General features: G+C 30.8%; 1 pseudogene across 1 annotated transcript; it reads left to right on the top strand.

The window, feature by feature from the left end:
- The first annotated feature begins 314 nt into the window (after positions 1–314).
- LOC107616107 (isoleucine N-monooxygenase 2-like) lies at positions 315–3664 on the top strand (annotated as a pseudogene). The gene is made up of 2 exons (XR_015902167.1): positions 315–1319; positions 2983–3664. The product of XR_015902167.1 is annotated as an isoleucine N-monooxygenase 2-like (transcript).
- Positions 3665–4767: the final 1103 nt, after the last annotated feature.

Raw genomic sequence — 4767 nt, 5'->3', positions numbered from 1 at the left:
ATTTTAATACGGAAAAAACGTTAAGAATGATTTTAAATAAAAAATTACGTTAGAGACGGTTTCGATTCTAACCCGATCAAAACAATACTTATCCCTAATTATAATGAAAATAAAAATTTTGATTAATGTTAAGTAATGTTAACTAATTTAAAAGTTAATTCTTTCTACATTTCATAATTGATATTATGAATGAAAATATTCAAAGAATATGACAAGTCAGCACTCATAGTATCTTATCTCCAAACCCACATAGAACAGCTCTATATAATAGTTACATGCACGCAACCAACTCATCAACCAAAAAGACCAAAGTGCATTAGAGAATACACATCATTCAAATTCAACTACTTACTTAGACTGTCTTTAATTATCTCAGCCATGGAATATTCTGCTCCTACCTTCTTGCTCTTACTCTTTTTCATTATACCTCTCTTCATCAATCTCCTCAAACACAACGATTCAACCAAGAAATCAAAGAAGCCTAGGCTCCCACCAGGTCCCAAACCATGGCCTATAGTTGGTAACATCCCTGAAATGCTTGCAAACAAACCCACGTTCAGATGGATACAAAACATCATGAATGATCTCGAAACTGAAATCGCATGCATTCGACTAGGCAACATTCATGTCATCCTAGTGACTAGTCCTTCCATTGCACGTGAATTTTTCATGAAACAAGATGCGATTTTCGCATCACGGCCGTTGAATTGGTCGAGTAAATATGTCTCATCGGGATACTTAACCACAACAATAACACCCTTTGGAGAACAATGGAAGAAAATGAAGAGAGTCATGGTGGAAGAATTGATTTCACCAAAAAGGCATCAATGGCTGCATGACAAAAGGGTGGAAGAAGCCGACAACCTCGTCCGCCATGTGTATAACCAAACCAAACCAAGAATGGTGGTGGCCTAGTGGATTTGAGGATTGTAACGAAACAATATGGTGGAAACTTGATGAGGAGGCTACTCTTCAATAAGAGGTACTTTGGTAATGGTAGAGAAGATGGAGGAGCAGGTGCTGAGGAAGTGGAGTATGTTGAATCACTCTTCATTGCTATAAGGCACATTTATGCATTTTCTGTTTCCGATTATCTTCCATGGTTGTGGTGGCTTGATTTTGAAGGTCATAAAAAAATATTGAAGGAAGCAACTAATACCATAAGGAAGTACCATGATCCCATCATTGAAGAAAGGATTCATCAGTGGAGGAATGGGACAAGGGCACATCAAGAGGATTGGCTTGATGTTCTTATATCTTTGAAAGATGCTAACAGCAATCCATTTTTGACTCTCCAGGAAATCAAAAGTCAAATCATGGTAACATTTTTACTCATTCATTTTTTCATATTAATATTATTATTATTATTATTCGAATAAAAATACTATTGTAATACTAAAATTATTTACTAAAATAAGTCGCTAATATAATATATATATATATAATTTAATTTATTTTTAATACATATTTATATTTTATCTGATATTTTATATTAATAACCGATTTTGATGATTAATTTTAAGCGTAAACTATTTACATAAACCAATTGTATCAAAATATTACATGTATCGTCTAAAACTAAAACTTATATGGTATCACTCAAAGTCTATCTCTACGTAAATTGAATTAGGATAATTCAAATTACAAATTTCAATAATAATTTAAATTAGAATGATTAAATTTATTATGTATTATTGAGAATAAATTAGATAAATTCAATTTGTACATGATTAGACTTATGCATGCATCAAATCCTTGTTCTTAATTCGAGTTATTTAATGCATGCTTAATTCGATTTATATGCTCATTTCAACATCGCCTAATAAATCTAATCATCTTAATTTAAACTATTATTAAAAGTTATAATTCAAATTACCTTTACATAAAAATAAATTTTAAGTGATACACATATCAATTTTAATTTTAAATAATACAAATAATATTTTGATGTAATTAATTTATTTAAATAATTTATTCTAATTTTAATATAGTTGAATTTGGATATATAGTGACCAACGCATGAGGAAAAAGTGGGAAAGTACGAGGAGCCAATGGAATATTTATACAATGTGTACAATGGAAGTTTAGAGAGTATTAGAGATATAATTATTAGTGTTATCTTTTTCCATCAGCTGAAGCTTTTGGGATGAGTGGTATCATGCATGATATTAGAGTGCTAGATCTAAAAGGTCAAGAGTTCGAGCCTTGGTGAACCCCAAAATCAGTTCAATAGCCCATTGTGTCCCATTATACACATTGTACAAATAGTCCATTATCCGGAAAAAATTCCTTAACAAATCTATTAATCATCTAATTTGTCGGAACAATCATTCTTTTTGAAACATATAATTTTAAAACTGCATTTATCCTATTCTGCTAACATAAATTTATATAAATATGTAATATTATCATAACATAACTAAACAAATAAGATGCCAATAAGTTATAACTTAAATGGCATAATCTTCTCATACTCAATAAAGAGGTTGCGGGTTCGAGTCTCCTATCTTTGGTAAAAAAAACAAAAAACAAAAAACAAAAAACAAATAAGATAGATCTTGCTTTTGATACATGAAACATTAATCAGAATTAATAATATTCAAAAATTACAATATAAAATAAGTAAATTCTACTCAATCATTTTTAAATTAAAGAATAAATTATCTTTTGTGACATATTTTTTATTATTAAATAAAATAAAATAAATTAAGTTATCTCATGGTTATATATATTAACTTTAACTTTTAATCTAATTTAACCTTGTTAATCTAATCAATTAATCATGAGATAATTTTTTTGCAAATTATAAAAATAATTAAAAAGTTTTTTTTTAAATATACATTTATTAAACAATTTCAATACAAAATAAAGTAGAAGTCCGAAACCAATTAAAAGTTATGAATATTGTTGACTAAAATATTGTTATAAGATTTATTTTTTTGGTTGATAAAGATGAATATGAACATTTGTGTCTCTTGGCAGGAAATTGCAGTTGGAGCAATAGATAATCCATATAATAATGTTGAATGGGTACTTTCTGAAATGATAAATCAACCAGAGATGCTTCAAAAGGCTACTCAAGAATTGGACAGTGTGGTAGGAAAAGAGAGGTTAGTGCAAGAATCAGATATTCCAAAACTCAACTATGTGAAGGCATGTTTAAGAGAAGGTTTTCGCCTTCACCCAATTGCAGACTTCAATGTTCCTCATGTCTCAATGGAAGATACAATTGTTGCTAATTACTTTATCCCAAAGGGTAGTCATATTCTTATTAGGAGGCAAGGTATTGGCCAAAATCCAAGAGTTTGGGAAGAACCATTGAAATTTAAACCTGAAAGACATTTGAAGAACGATGCATGTCGTGTGACTTTGGCTGAACCAAATTTGGAGTTGTTCACATTCGGCATTGGAAGACGAAGCTGCCCTGCAATCACACTTGGGTCTACAATGACTATTATGCTCTTTGCAAGGTTGGTTCATGGATTCACTTGGATTGCACCTCTCAATGAACCAACCATTGATCTCTCTGAATATGAAAGGGACACCACAAAAGCTAAGCCACTAGTTGCACTGGGAAAGCCAAGATTACCCGTGAAAGTTTATCATCAGATAATGAATTGAAAGAAATTAAATATGTTTGAATGATTTGTTTGTGCTTCGTATATGTTAAGTTGGCTCACATATGTATCATCATTAATGGGGGTGTTATCTTCACTTTAAGTAGAATTATTCCAATTAATGATTATAAGATATGAGTCATTTAATAAAGTAAGTAAACCAATTATTAGTCAAAATAAACTTTTCGGATGTACTAATAAAATATTTTAATCCAATTCCATTATATTGTTGTGTCTATTTTTATAATGGATGAGTTTAGGTATAATTCCAGGTTTATGATGGCATGTGCCTCAGCAAACATAGTCAAAGAAACAATTATATGGGAAAGCAAATCTTTAGTGAATCTAATTATGTACATAGATAGCATTTAAATGTATGTGCGGTTCAGTTCAATGCATCAGACATTTTCTTTATGGAAAAATATAGGAGAACAATAATTTTAGTGAACAATATGAACAATGGGGTTACAAATGTAAATTACTTATAAATTTAATTAATGATATAATTAATTTAATTATACTAATAACTATTTTTCAAAATTTAAAAGGATAAGTCAAAATGGATTTAATTATACTAATAACTAATTAATTATACCAACTTGGGAACTAGCACACGTTTTTTATCCTCACCATATCCCCTATCTCTTGGTTCCCAGCCCACCCACGCAGCCCTCCCTCCCTATTCCAACGTCCGGCAGCCCTTCAAGTGGAGAAAATTTTTTTTCACTACACCCGTCAACCCGTGCACCGTGCAGCCCGGCGTAGGTCACCGTGATCACGCCCTGTGTAGCCCCTGCAGCCCAAGGTCTCCACCTATCACAACCATTTTAATGGAGCATAATTCCGTTGAACCAAGTTGTCTCATGCCAGTTTCTTTTACTGGTGATTCGTTCGAAGGAGAAAGTGAACAGTTGGACAAGATAAACAATATATCTTATTTCTTTTAGACGTATGTTTATTTTCATATAAATTAGATAGTTATTAAAAGCTCAACATTCTTAATCAATTATGATATTTTGTTATAAACGGAACAATTTGGATGGTGTTCTTGTTCATTCATGTGGTTATTAGTTAAAGTGTAATATATAAGTGGATGATCCGGTGAAAAGATTAGTTTGAATTTTTTCTACCTAAAAAGAGAAAACAATTA

Source organism: Arachis ipaensis, chromosome B1, assembly GCF_059453495.1.
Source record: "Arachis ipaensis isolate K30076 ecotype BB chromosome B1, ASM5945349v1, whole genome shotgun sequence".
Lineage (NCBI taxonomy): Eukaryota > Viridiplantae > Streptophyta > Magnoliopsida > Fabales > Fabaceae > Arachis > Arachis ipaensis.
Note: the sequence above shows the minus strand (reverse complement) of the source record. Positions and strands in the feature narration are given on the sequence as shown.